Source organism: Mchenga conophoros, linkage group LG13 (assembly GCF_057382185.1).
Source record: "Mchenga conophoros isolate Kocher_MC1m ecotype Shallow Benthic linkage group LG13, M_conophoros_male_GT1.1, whole genome shotgun sequence".
Classification (NCBI taxonomy): Eukaryota; Metazoa; Chordata; class Actinopteri; order Cichliformes; family Cichlidae; genus Mchenga; species Mchenga conophoros.
This window is the reverse complement of record NC_140538.1, coordinates 3,964,124-3,979,874: the sequence shown is the minus strand read 5'-3', so window position 1 is coordinate 3,979,874 and position 15,751 is coordinate 3,964,124. Positions and strand designations below refer to the sequence as shown.

The 15,751-nt window shown below is 38.9% G+C and overlaps 1 pseudogene; it reads left to right on the top strand.

Moving 5' to 3' along the window:
- Positions 1-3,746: 3,746 nt before the first annotated feature.
- Positions 3,747-5,049, top strand: LOC146560699 (uncharacterized; annotated as a pseudogene).
- Positions 5,050-15,751: the final 10,702 nt, after the last annotated feature.

Genomic DNA, 15,751 nt, shown 5'->3' with positions numbered 1-15,751 from the left:
ACAAACTGGTAAGAACTGCACATCACTACACTGAAATATACAGGCTATTACTGAAATACACACGCTATGTTATAAACTCTAGTGGTACTATTAACATGTTTAGTTATAAAGGACACCTTCTTGCCTTTAGTCTTATTCATGAGCATTATTAATTGTCTTCTAACACCCAGAAGTCAGCACGATGTGTTTCATAGTTTCTAACAAGCATTTTACTTCTCAACGTAACATGATCGAAACACCGACATCTGCTTATTGAACAAAAACAAAAGAACACAAATCAGATGTGAATTTGATTTTTTTTTTCTAATTTTAATTAACTCCAAAAATTCTAATAGACAGCTGAGCTCAGAATAGAATAATCATCTCTGGACAGGCTGGAGGCTTTCAATATCCACCTACTGTACAACTATGCGCTGAAACTTTAATCTGAGCCAAACTGATTTTCTTAGGAGTAAATAAAATAGTGCTATTTAACGAAGCCACTGATGTCTCAGTGGACGCAGTATTTTAACCCAGCCACGCGTGACGGACACTCGCGCTCATACCAGGTCAGAGCACCGACGGAGCTGCGTTGCATAAGCTGCTGATCATATGAGTCTGATTACTGCTTTGGCAGGTCTCCTTTTAAAGTGGACATGAAAATCATTTATACCTTGCTGTCAAAATCTGACATATTACTGTGTTGTTTAATAAATAAGTGTTTACAACTTTTAGAACTTTTCTGCCATCGTGTGCCAGTCCAGAGTGTGACGTCACAGGGTGTTCCCTGGCTGTGCTGCCTTCCTGCTGTAATATTCAGGATTGTAAAGCACACGAGAAATGAGGACTGTGTGGAAGAGAGAAAGTGTTAAATCCATGTGAGAGCAGTGCTCCATAGCAAGGGTGTAGATTTGGTTTCGGTGTTGGTGGGGACCGAAGCCTGCCCTGTTTCTTTTTTTTTTTCCTTTTTGTTTTTGCTTCTTGATAAAAAGAGGAGAAACATACTTGCCTACATATGCTATTCTACCTGCTTTTAAACCATTTAAAATCACAATTCATAGTTCTATATGTGAATTATATAATGTTAAATTACTATTAAACAAATGACTGCCTAAGTATTTTAGGCTTTAGTTTACTTCAGCCATATTCCATAAAAATCAGGTATCATACAAAAATAAAAATAGCTTCAAATACAGTCATGACAATAAAAGAATATGACTTTAAGGACTTAACAACATTACTTCAGTTATAGTACACCAACATCTCTGACACATTAGCACTAAGGGAACACTGAATGACCTGCTGGTTTTTGTCCATAAAACTACTGATGTAAGATGACCACAAAGTAAAAGATCTCTCAGCAAAATTATGCAACATTTTAGGCACTATTGCCCCGATCAACTCAGTGAGCTGGGATTTTTTATTCTAAACATGGACTACTGTTACAGCAACAGACATGGACTACATGCCCCACACAACAAATCTACACCCTTGCTCCATAGCGTAAATTAGCCTTTAAACATGTAGTATTTCATGTCCAATTTAAGCTCTTGGTCCAACACCTCCTCTGAAATGTGTTCATTCACAATCATTTTAAACTTAACACTTGTAACTGTAGGATGTTGTGGTGTGAGGGGGTTTTGTTTTTTTTACAAAATCTTTTCTTTCACTGATATAACAGTAAAGGTTGTGAGAAAACTGAATTCACAGACACTTCAGTTTTTTTCCTACAAACTTTATTAACCAAAACACACACAAAAGAATTCAAAACTTGGCTGGGATCCACGAGGGCAGAAGATCTACTCTTGTGTTTGACTCACGTGTGCTCACTCAGTTATTTGACAATAATGGCTGATTGTAAGCAGTGTTGGTCAAGTTACTTGAAAAAAGTAATCAGTAACTAATTACTGATTACTTCCCCAAAAAAGTAATCCCGTTACTTTACTGATTACTTATTTTCAAAAGTAATTAATTACTTAGTTACTTTTTAAAAACACGATTTACAACCTGAAGAGGTGATAAAGTGATAGATCTTTCAGCCCAATTCTACTTTTTCTACATAATCCATCATACAAAATGTAATCAAATGGAAAAGTCCCTTTTTTTTAACTTGTTTTATTAGTTTTAATCTTTTAACTTTATGCATCAAGCAAAAATGTAATTATATGCAACATTCTCTGACTGGAAGAAATTTGTTTAATATTTAAACCTTTTTTCTGCACATTCCAGCACATAAATTTATTTTTTTTGTGTGTTTACACTCAGTCTTTAAATAGATGCAAGTAAAACACAGCAGAAAATAAATAAAGTCAAAGACTGAGCGGTCCTTTTGCTCTATTTTCACCTGTAAAGCAGGAGCAGGGTAGGCGGAGGTTTACCCTGGTGCAGGTGTGCCGCAGCGGTCAGTGGAAGGATATGGCAGTTTCTCTGTGAATTTCCCATTACGTGGTTGCGCACTCGGTGCTTGCTTGGAAGTTTAGGGTTTTTTTCGCTGTAAAAAGAAGTTTTCTTCCCACGCACAACGGACACTAATGTTTTTGTCACTTTTTATGGAATCAAACTCAAAGTAAGGTCAGTACTTCCATGCTTTAAACGCTGCACGCTCATACTCTCTCCAGTACTCGATATATGATCCATTGTTGATCTGCACACAGCTGTTGTCACAAATGCAGGTTTTTTATTTCTTGTATAATAATTCTTCATAATGAAACATGAAAGATATCATTTGAAATACACTACTGCTTAGTTTAAATTTCCAAAACACATCCAGTTTTTGTACAAACAATCTGTGTCGGGTCAGCATCGTCCATATCAGCTTGAGTTTTATTTGGTATCAGATCAGAGAGGAAATTAGTATTGCGCCAACAATAAAGCTTTAATTCCCAAACTTTTGAGATAAAGTATTTCTTATTCTTTATTGTATTTTCCTATTTAAGCTTGTGAATGGTTTCTTATTCCTTGTCCTTAAGGTGTTATTAACATGCAGAACGTTATAAATACTTTTATCCTGTAGAGAGAGACAAATATCACTGTTACAGTGTGTTCATCTCCCTTCTTGACAGAGTAGCTGTCACAAAGTAAAGTTCCTTAGAAGGAAACGGGAGACTGAAAAGTTTTAAGTAGGCAGAGTATGGCTAACTGGCATTTTATGATGATATATTAATAAAGAATTTCAAACATGCAGCAAATCTGCCAAGAAGAAGAAGTGTCCACACACTTTAATAATAGCAGTCCATTTCTTTAAACCACTTTCTTATTCTGAGAGTATTGCAAACAAATACTCACTTAGTGCTCTGCATTAGGATGTCTCTCCTTACTTTGTACCTGTGACTGTTTTGGAATTATTCCTCTTATTGTTTCAGGTCAGTCATCCTGTGTTTTGCCTTGAGCTTTTAAATACCACAAATAGCAATAGGTAAATATTTGAAAAGTCATCAATCTGACCTGGGTCCTGGAGAAAATTGCGACCCAGATAAGGGCTCTAGCATGAGTAGTGGTCAAAAGAAAGCAAAAAAGGTATACTGGGGACAAACTGAGCCAATTCTGCTAAGCCTGGTGCATAGAGCAAAACTATCAATATGCTATTTGTAACATTTTTGTGTGGTGGTGTGCCGTGTGATCTTTTGAATGTGAAATATGTGCCCTGGCTCCAAAAGCCAGGAAACATTGGTTTATGTCATGTGATCATGAGTGTGATGTCACAGTGTATTTTCTCGTTTAAAGCAACTTTGAATATTTTAGTGATTTGTTCAAAAAAAGAAAAAGAAGAATGGCTACCGAAAAACAAACCCAATACAAGAACATGTATCACAGGATCAAAGCCATTAAAGAACAGTAATATGCTGCGCAACTCCAAATTTACGAGGTCAGCACTGAGCTCCACAGCCCTGTTTATATATGGAGGACAAATATTTCGTAATGAGGGCAGAGGAAGTGAATGCAAGAGCAAAATGTGTTTCTCTTCAAAAGGAATTAAACAAACTCTTGGACGTAGCCCAAAATCATAAATCTAACGCTGAAATAAGAAGGAAGAAAAGAAAAGCTGTTGAAGCGTCTCAGAAAACGGTCAAAGACAACAGCGGGCCAGAAGTTAATGTGACCATTAAAGAAGAGAATGAAAGTGTCACACAAGAGCATGTGGCCCTCAAGAAGGAACTTCAAGATCTGCAGGCATCAGTTATAAATAAAGCAGCCTTAGAGAAGAACTGTGAGGCGCTAAAAAATGTACAGAAGAGATGAAGGCGCAAAACAGTGCACTGCAACAGCAAATCCGGAGATTGAAAAAGGAACGCGAGCACATAAGCAATTTGGTTCAGGTCTACGAGTCTGAAAAACAACAACATGTCGCTGTTAAAAGGGAAAATCAGAAGTTGATGAAAGACATCGAGAAGATACTTACAGACGTTCTACAGGCCAGATCATCCCTCAAAGAAACTTACAAAAATAACCATGATCTCAGGAAACTGTTCTCTGAAAATGGAGAAAAACTGGCACAAATGAGCAAAATGAAAAAAGAAAACAAGAAATTAAAAGCTCAAATAAGTGAGCTAAATGATCGTGTAGAAATGAGAAAAGCTTTAAAAAAAACTAGAAAAGGAAGAAAAAGCCCTCCAGGGGCACAAAAAAAGTATTTTTAAAAGGCGTGCTGATGTCTCCAAACAGGTGTTTACTGAAGAAGACTGGAGTAAAAAATATAGCATACTAAAGGAACAGGTAGAAGTCTTGAAGAAAGAAAATAACGAGATAACTACAGAAATTGAAAGACTGAATGGAGAAATAGACAGTCGAAAGGCTATTAAGGCAAATTATAAGGCTCTGGAAGCAGAGAAAAAGTCTCTTACCAGCCAAGGTACCACTCTGCAGAAAGAGCTTGAGGGGCTGCGGCCAAAGCTGGTTAAGGAACAGGCTTTGCGTCAGCAGAATAGTGAACTTAGAGCAGAAAATGAGAAAGGAAAAGGCTCTGCAAGAGAAAGTCGCAGCAATGAGAGCGAAAAAAGAGAATGTATGCAGACAACGAGACGCTCTAAAAACAGAACTCAGTGATTTCACAGATTCAACAAGGTCAGACTTTGAAAGCTCAGTCACAGAAAGCACCAGATTGTCAGTTAGGAGAAGATAGTTTAAATTTTAAACTTCATACAAGAAGGTTAGAATGTGAGTCCACCACTGTGTGAAGTCTGACTTTATGGTGTTGAACTGGCTTTACTCCAGGGGCCTTATTTCAGCTCTAATCTCAAAAATAATATTAAACTGGCACTTTATCCAAATTACAGTTAAACAAAACCCAACCAGTCCTGGCGGATGGCTGCCCCAAGAGGAGCCTGGTTCTGCCGGAGGTTTCTTCCTGCTAAAGGGGAGTTTTTCCTCCCCAAGTGCTTGCTCACAGGGGATCATTTGATTGTTGGGTTTTGTTTTTTCTTTTTTGTTTTGTCTTTGTTTCTCTTTTTTGTTTCAATTTTTTTCTGTTTTTAGTTTTATTTGTCTTTGTTTCTGTTTTTTTGTTTCGTTTGTCTTTGTTTCAGTTTTGTTTTGTTTGTCTTTGTTTCAGTTTTTTGTTTTATTTGTCTTTGTTTCTTTTTTTTCTTTTATGTTTTGTTTTTTGCCTTTTATTAATATTGCCGGTTTGATCCAATTAATCCAAATACATAGGGTTAACTAATAAAAACCAAAATCAATAATCAATGAACAAACTGTCTCTTGTAAATGTGTTTTTAGTTTTCCATTTCAAAATGCTTCCTGTTAGACATGCTGTCTTTGGTACCTATTGTATTAGGGGAAAAAGTAGGCATATTTCCATAAATTAGGTATTGAAAAAATAACAATGTTAATGCAGTGGGCCCCAGTCCCAATAACTCTTAAAGTTTCTTTGTTGACTCTGTTATGTGGTTAAAATCAAGAGAGAGTTGAGGATTAGAATTCCCAAAGACACAAGTAACATTAGAAATAAAGATCAGACGTCCCCTGTAGTTAGATTGTGTTTCATACAAAATTAAGTGGGTTTTTTTCTTGCACAGACACCATCACAGATATCATTGCTGTGAGCTTGCGGGATAAGGTCCATGTGGTATTTTACAAAGGGTTATGCCCACATGTGCTTAGTAAAGCCAGGTGCTGAAAGACATCCATTGTTTTCTTACTGCTTTATAATACTAAACATTTTATATATGTAATCGTGAGAACTGAAGCTTCTATTGAATTTGAATTTGAAGTTGAACATCGTGGCTTTTTGTCATGGTCCTGTATCTTCAAAACAGTTTTTGAGTTTGTTATGGACGCGTTATTTGTTCTTTTTCTTTGGAAATTTGAGATAACTTGTGTTCTAGTTGTGTATTTTCCACATGAGTTAATCTTGAACTCAGTTTTTGTTAGTGTCTCTCTGTGTTTCGTCCCTTTTTCTACCCTTTCTGTCATGTCTCAATGTCTGTTTATCCCGAGTTGCAGTTGGAAATTTACATGTCTTAGTGTGAGTCTCAGTGAGTATGGAGGGCCAGGCGTGCTAAAATTAAACAAATTACTTAAATGCGCTATTGAATACTTAATTAACATTTTCATGTGGCTATGCTTTCGGTGAGCATTTTCCCAACACAACAACGGACATGTGGAAACTAACTAAACTAAACTATACATTATGAAAAGCCCCGTTTGTGTGTCACCAAATACACTTTGGATATTTGTGGTTTCATGTTAGATATCCGGTCAGTTTGCCAAGATAGAGCCTATTTGCCAAAATCTTTGATGATTTCGGAGATGTCTGCCCAGCCCAGTATCTCAGTAAAGGGTGTGACAGACCCGCTTGCCTTGCAAGAGGTCAAGCTCTTGTTCAGCTAACACACACAACTTGCATAACCCCCGCTGACTGTCCCCTCTCAGAGGCTGAACACCAACTTCATTTACTGAGATAATATCTATCGGGTGTTTATTTCCTGTGTCATGCTTGTTGTGGACTTTACAAGGACAAACTGATAAGAACTGTAAATTGCGATACGGAAATATATGAGCTCTTACTGAAATGCACGTGCTGTATTAAAACTATGATACAAATCTGGAAGTGCTGCTACCTGTAGCAGTATGATTTTCTCACCCAATAAAGGAATATTTAATATATCAGTCTACTCTTCATTCTATCAGAAACAGTTATCACAGCTCGTACATTTTCTTTTTACACATATATGTAAGCATTGAGCCAAATGTAAGAATGCCAACAAATTAAGAGCGGCCTCCCATGGACGAACGTGATAGAGCCTGCCTGAAACTAGGAAAAAAATTGAAACGGGAGTGGCATTCAGGGAGGGAAACGTGGGTGTACGGGGTGCGGGAGCCAACCCTGATGCGCGGCCTGTGAAATGCGACCCAGGAGTACTCTGGGACCCCCGGGGTCTGGAGCTGGCCCGAAGGGGAGCACAAGGGTTAAACCCCTCTGGGCTACCTGGAGCCATTTTTCATCCACAGCGTTTTTTAATTTCAAGCCATTTTCACTGTGTTGAATAGAATATAGCCAAACTTTCCACACATTTTTTTTTAACTTTAGAATTCCAGTCTGAGTTCATTAGATTAGCTTAAAGTGGCTAAGCTACAAACTTCCATCCACTTGAGATGCTAGAGCCAAAAAACGCCCCATTGAAACCCATTATAAACGCTATTTTTCACTGCCCAATCATTACCATCAAATTAAATGTCATCTTTCCACTTTCACTCAGTCTTTGAAGTAGGGGCCTTAGAATTGTAATTTTTTTTTATTTGTCCACCAGGTGGCGCTCTTGTTTCATATTTCACCATTGAACGAACTCCAGCCAAAAAAAGTCAGATTTTGAGCGTCTCTTTCTGCTTTAGAAAGTGAAAAAAGAATGGTGTTCTGTGTCACTATCAATGACCTTTATATTTACAAAAAAATAAAGGTCCTTTTGCCTAAAAGAAGAGAAAAAGATCTGTCTGTGTCTGCTTCTAACTTTAGATAAAAGTATGTTTATGTCTAAAATCAGAAGCCTTCCCTCTTTGAAGTCCACCCCGCAATGCAAACAAATCTAACATGAAAACAAGAACAAAAAACAAATTAGACTTTATTTTGTCTTCAAGCTTAGCTTGTTTATGCAGGTGCACTGCAGCAGAGGTTATAAGAATAAGCCGTAGCGCGGGAGTAGGCATTTTCACGATGGCACGGTATTACAGGACCGAGGAAGTAGTGGACATTCTGATGCGCTCCGACAGCGAGGATCTTTCCTCTTCACCCGCCCAGAGTGACTCTGATTCCGGGGATGACACGGAGTCGTCGTCTCTCCACACCGATCAGCAGGAGTCATCTTCTGATTTTTCTACTGGAGATGAGAACGAGGGGGAGACGCACGAGGAAGCAGTGGCGTGGACTGCCAAAAATGGAGAGAAATGGTCCCCGACAAACACCGAGACGCTGCGCTACGTCGCAGCACCCACGGGGCTTATTCCGGGACCAACCCACTAAGCCGTCGCCCGAATTTCAGACCCACTCTCCAGCTTCAGGTTGTTCCTAACCGATGAGATTATACAGCATATCGTTTCAATGACAAACCTTCATGGCAGACGGGCAATCTCAGAATGGAGCGATTTGGACAGCGACGAAATGCTGGCTTATGTGGGGCTGCTCATTTTGGCCGATGTATACCGGTCAAAACACAAGTCAATCAAAAGCCTTTGGAGTGAGAAAACGGGATGTTCCGGGACGCGATGTCCCAGAAAAGATTTTCGCACATTTGCAGGGCCCTCAGATTTGACGACAAGCTCTCCCGACCTGGACGCCGTACCGACAAATTGGCTCCCTTTCGGCAGGTATGGGACATGTGGGCACACCGCCTGCTGTTTATGAGATACAATAAATAACATAAGTAAGTATCGCCGATGTTGTTTAGTCCAGACCGGGACCTTAAGGTGCGGTTTCCGCCAGTACATCCCCAAAAAGCCTGCTAAATACGGCATAAAGATCTGGGCAGCCTGCGACGTCAAGACATCTTACGCCTGGCGGCTGCAGGTTTACACCGGGAGAGCAGCGGGCGAACCAGCCGAAGTAAATCAGGGGATGAGGGTCGTCCTGCAGATGACGGACGGGCTCCAGGGACACGTCGTGACATGCGACAACTTTTTTACCTCATTTGAACTGGCAGAGGAACTCCTCAAGAATAAAATGGCTCTGGTCGGCACAATTCGCCGGAACAAAACAGAAATTCCACCCGTTTTGCGCCAGACGAGAGGGAGAGCTGTCTATGCCTCCACCTTTGCCTTTTCATTGAAACACACCCTAGTGTCCTACATTCCTCGACGGGGCAGAAATGTGCTTTTGTTGAGCACCAAACATCGCAGGCCGGAGGTCAGCAATGGACAAAGAAAAAAGCCGGTGATCATTGACGACTACAATCGATGCAAAGGAGGTGTCGACAACCTTGATAAGGTGGGTGTCATTACGCATCAGTTACGCACACCTTTATTCATTTTTGCTCATATATTCTTGTGTAAAATATACAGAGGTTTTATGTTGTTGTTGTTTTGTTAGGTTGTCGGCACCTACTCCTGCAGGAGACGGACCAATCGATGGCCAATGGCCCTCTTTCATAACGTCATAGACGTCTCCCTCTACAACGCCTTCGTGCTGTGGACCTCCGTAGATCAGGCCTGGCATCAGCAGAAGTCACACAGGAGGAGGCTGTTCATAGAAGAGGTGGGAGAAAGCCTGATCAAGCCTCATTTGTCAAAAAGAGAGCGCCTTCCCCGCTCATTAGCCGCTGCTGAATTAGTCAGAGATGCGCAGGATGGTGCTGCTGCAGGCCCCTCTGGAGTGACAGATCCCAAGGGCAGGAAGTCCTGTGAGGTCTGTTTTGAGAAAAGGAGGCGAGTCGGAAACACCTGCAGCAAATGTGGAAAGTTCACCTGCCGAGCCCACAGCAAATTTGTCTGCAGCAACTGCTCTACCTGAGCAAGACATTTACCCCCCCGGCCACACACAGCCCCCCCCACCCTCTCACTAGCTCTCTCTTTCTCTCTCATACATTTCCCCATTCCCAACAACAATATACATGTTCTTGTTCATCGTTGAAAAAATAAATGTTTATTTGGTTCAAACTGATCTTGAATTTTTATTTACATAATGCTTTTTATTTTATTAGAAGGCAACAAGGTAATATGCATTTAACAGGGCAAGAGTGAAAAACCGTTCTCCTGCAGAAAAACTAACGGCCGATCAAAATGAATGTCAGTGGTAATCTTTGGACCATCCAAAGGCCTAATTATAATTACAATAAAATATTACTTCAAATGTATTTTATGGAAAATATTCAAGTTTTTTGTTTTTTTCGCCAAAAAAAGCCATGCGCTCATGTGACAAAACCGGGATATAAAGGATTAAAATCCGCGAAATGTAATTAAAACTTTACATGAATATTTCAAGGAGAAGTAGGTCTAAAAGATTGGCTAATTTAAAGTGGAAATTTTTTTTAATATATAATCTTTTTATAGCACTTTTTATGGCGTGGTCGATTTTTGGCTGTAGGGCGTCGAAAGGGAGTCTTTTTTTACATGAGCTCCTGCAGAAAAACCAACGGCCGATCAAAATGAATGTCAGTGGTAATTTTTAGACCATCTAAAGGCCTAATTATAATTACAATAAAATATAACTTTCAAATGTATTTTATGGAAAATATTAAATTTTTTCGTTTTTTTCGCCAAAAAAAGCCGTGCGCTCATGTGACAAAACCGGGATATAAAGGGTTAAAATCCGCGAAATGTAATTAAAACTTTATATGAATATTTCAAGGAGAAGTAGGTCTAAAAGATTGGCTAATTTAAAGTGGAAAAAAATATTAATATATGATATTTTTATAGCACTTTTTATGGCGTGGTCGATATTTGGCTCTAGGGCGTCGAAAGGGAGTCGTTTTCTAAGGCGCTCCAAGTTAAGTCATACAGAATAGATATCAGAGCCTTAAACAGGCTGACTTCTACTATTTGGGTCAAATTGGGCACAAAGTATACAAACACATAACCAGTGTTGGGTAAGTTGCTTTAAAAAAGTAATTAATTACTAATTACTTAGTCAATATTGTATTTAAAATACTAATTACTGTGTCAAAAAAGTAACTTAATTACTACATAAGTATTTACTTATGTAGTCGTTTGGTACCGGGCCGTGAGAGTTGAGGCTCAGGTATGAAATGTATAGTTTTCAGGGTTTTTATCGGTTCTGAGCGTGATTTTGTTATCGTTTTTATCGTTAACTCGGTTTTCCTGGGTCTTTTCATGTGTGTTATGAATAAATCTTCTTTTTTACGGTACCGGTACTAGTTTTATTTTGTTGTATTTATCCGCAACACCTTAAAGGCCGGTCTGTGAAAATATTGTTGGGCATGAACCGGCGCGAAAAAGGTTGGGGACCGCTGCTTTAAATAATAGATACATTTTTTAAAAGACAGACACTCTACAGTACGCAGCGGTAGCATCTGTTCCACAATGTAGCCTAAGCCTGCAGTCATTTTTTAAGCTCACCTTCAGACGCTTTCTGTGCTGCTGAAGTAAAATCACGTTTTGATAAATCACGTGATATTCAGGACTGCAAACAGAGCAGCATTCACTGAGCTTGTTGCGTTTGTGGATATGTGACTGACTTTAATTATCCATTAAATCATCACATTCTCTGTAAGATTAAGGTCAACTATTGAACGTCTTATATTTTAAAGTAAAGTCTTTAAAACCAAGTTAACGCTGAAAGTGCAAACACCGCTAATGTCACATGACTTTACGGACATGTGGCCAACAGTAATGTTTTAATGTTCTTCATTATTAAACATTTGCACATAAATAAGTGACATAATATTCAGTACTTACTTTTAAAAGTTTACTCTTTGGCCGCTCCGCTTTCACCGTTTTTTTCGGCAAAATTATCCACACCCACCGCCGCGCTATGAAGTCTGAGATATGTTGGGCCATGAAGTCTACACCACCACATCTTTAAAATTCAGGGAAATGAAGGACGCATTTGAGGGCCGCATTTCGAGCAGCCTTTGAATTGGGACAGCCTTCGTCGCATCGCTGTGATGTAATCGGCCTTAAAATGCGGCCTTTAAGGCTGCAGACCCAGAGCCGTTTCGTTCACGATCAACACATCACTAGTATGGAGAAGGCGAGTGCGTGGCAACTGAGATCAGACAGAGTCACCACTGAAATCTCAATTATTAAAGAATCCAGAGTGGAGAGCGGATGAGAGGGTTTTTAAAGGGGCAAGTATGATTTAAGAAATGTAAACTTACTCTGTGTTTGGTAAGGGTGTCAGCCATTCAGAGAAAAGTTCTGTAAACTGACGAGACCCTGATCAACCTTCAAGGGTGCGCCTTGAGAGGTTCAGAAGTTTTATTCTTTTCATTGTCGGTTGTTCAGTGTGTTGTTTATACAGTTAAGATGTCCTTTTGTAATAATTACAGTTGGACCAAAATCACCTCACAAAATGCTATAAGAAAGAAATGTTTTGATAAAATTATAAATTGTGGTAAGTGATAGTAAAATAATGAAATATATAAGAAAGTCAAATGTGTAAAATAGTCAAATAATATTGCAAAACCTAGTATGAACCATAACTAAGGTTAAATTACTATGACGTCCGCCCCAAATTTGTCAACAGATGCTGGGATCACCAAAAATGGTGCCAGGAGTTTCATACAGATATGGTGAGAAGTTTAGAGGCTCTTATAATGAATATGAATATTATATTGTAATTTGGGGCTTTTAATGATTTCTCTAACTTTACAGTATACATTTTAATGCCTTTAAAAGGGAAGAATTGGGTGCAGAAGTTTGAATTTAGTTTTAGATAGTGATGTGCGATACCACTGATTTTCTTTCCGATCCGATACCAATTAATATTCAGGGTGGTATCGACGATACTGATCCAATACCAATACTTATTTTATTTATTGTATCTCAAATTATAGCGTCATAATGATTACAGGACATCAGATTACTTGTTCTTATCACTTAATAATGCAGAGTTCATCACATAGAAATAAAAAAAATGAAGTTGTGCGCTATGTGAACACGTTGCCTGCCTGCAGCACTAAAGGACTCCGTGTCTCGCCTTAGCAGCACCTGTCCCTGTCCTCCTCTTCAGTTCACCTCAACATACACTCGTCATATTCTGTGATATGATTTGCTCTGAGGTGTTTGACAAGGTTAGTGATGTTGCCACAACCATACATGCCAACCCTCTAGATTTTTCCGGGAGAATCCCAAATTTCAGTGCCCCTCCAGAAAATCTCCCGGAGCCACCATTCTCCCAAATTTCTCCCGATTTTCCACCCGGACAACAAAATTGAAAAACCATATCCCAGACTGGTCCAGCCAATTCCAGTTTCCAACAATGTCGGCAGCAACTTAGTTTTAATATTACTCTTATTTCTCTTTTTGGGTCGCAAAAAAACTTTTAACATATTTTCAGGTGAGAATGTAGCTGTGTAAACTTCAAATATCTGAGCCGACCGACGCATCGTCTTCAAATCCCCGCGGTCTTTCGCTACTTGGGTTAAACATGATATATAAGTCACTTTGATAACTTCAAAATGTTATTGTTTGGCGTTTTCAGTTTTATTTGTAAATCAGTTTGGCTGAAATTAAAGTTATTATATTAGATCAAATTAAATTTAACTTTATTAATCCCTCGGGAGGGTTCCTCTGGGTTTTCACAGCTGAATAAACGTCAAACAGAAAACTGATTAAACAGAAGTGTGAGACGGTCGAGAGTTTACGCCAGTGCACTGTTATATTTTAGATAGCAAGGAGCAGATGGCAGCGTTTCACTCCACCGAGGGAGCTCGTGACGTACTACCCAGCTTTCTTTAGACCGCGAAGGCCAGGTCCTCAGGTGGAAGCAGCCTCTGAATTTGGACAACCCCGCTGTTTCCGGACATTTAACGTATTTTATCCGATAAATAAACACTGTAAAATGTATTTATCCCCCCAGCAGCCCTTTTGAATATCTCCCGAGTGTGGCCACAACACCTCACGTTTTTGCCACATGTATCGCAAACCACGTTTCAGCTTTTATGGAGGTAAAATACGTTCGCACATTACTCCAATTACGCTCAGCCATTGTTGTGAGTGCGCACACCAAGGGGCTGCGAGACAGACAGCCGTATTTCGCACATGACTATGAAAGGCGGAAGAGGAAGTAGTTCCTTTGAATGTAGACAATCCGAATGTTATAGTTTCTTTCCACTGTGTTCCTGTTAATTATAAACTACAAATTTACCCTAAATTACTAAAATATCGATATTTTAATGTGAGAATCGATTCTAGAACATAAATGACTGGTATCGGAGGAATCGATATTTCAGGATCGATCCGCACATCACTAGTTTTAGATTTTCTCTTATCCACACAGGGTAAAAAGTATACATACAAGCTCAAGTATACCCATATAGAAAAGAAATAGAAAAAAACTTGCCTAAGATGTGGCCTACTTCATTAAAGTGAATCATATAAGGCTTATATGATTCACTCATGAAGGTGGCCACTTTCTCATTACTTTCATATAGTGTTTTAGTAAGTATCCAAAATATACAAGTTTCATGTATATCATTTTTCAAGGGATCTTATATCTGCTTTCACTCTTGTATGCTTTTCATACAAGTTTCACACAAGACAGATACAAACTTTATAAGATTTATATATATATATCGTTTCCATATGGGTATGCATGCACCCCACCTTGAGCTATATTAAGATAACAATGAATTAATATCAGTAGATAGGAATACAAACTTCAGTCTAAGTTAAAAAGAAAAAAACAACAACAACTTTTAATCATACTCAGCTTGAATCTGAATAAAAAGAAGAAAAATAAAAGATATCTATTTTCTGATGCCTACATTAAAATGTAGGGAACACCTAAAATGTCCAACTGTAACTTGATATTGTCAGGTGCAGGTTGTGTGCAGGCAGGAGTGGTGGTAAGGAGGACCCAAAGTGCAGACGCTCAGAGGCAAAAGTGTACTTCAAAACTCAGTTTTATTGCTGGATTGCAAAACGTAGCAAAAATCCAAATAAACTTACATAAGCAGGTAGCCAGACCACACAGCATAAATGAGGGTAGCTCACAACACAGACACAGAGAAACACAGGGCTTAAATACACAGAGGGAGCAATCAGGGAATGGGTAACAGGAGGGAAACACAGCTGGGGCAAATCAGGCCTAACGAGACAAGGGGAAGCGAAACCAGATACATTAACATCAGACATGGACCTTCAAAATAAAACAGGAAACATAACACATACTGAACTAAAGACACAGACTCACACGCAGGCACTGCAACAGAGAGAACAGAGACGTGGGACCAGGACAGACACAGACACTGACTGGACTGGACTGGATATCGCAGACAGGGGAGACAGCAACTAAGGATGCACAGAGACATAAACCATAAAACAGAACTCTAACAAAGAAACCAAAGAATAGAAATGATAAATAATATATAAACTCAAAACCCTGGGTCAACAACCCAGGCATTCTAACAGATATACAATGAAAAATCACCTAACTTGTCTTTGAATTATGTATTTATTTAAGAAAACAAAAAATAATTTGACAATATTATGTGGTGAAATTATTATTAACTAGTCTGGTTTAAGAACAAAATTTACAGTGCGTAATTTAAATTAATAGTTTATGCCTTTTAAATGTCATGCAGCTGTGTCAGAGATTATCTTAAACCTCGCCCCCAAGCCATTGAAGGTTCAACTTCAGAGAAAAGTGGATGACATCACAGTG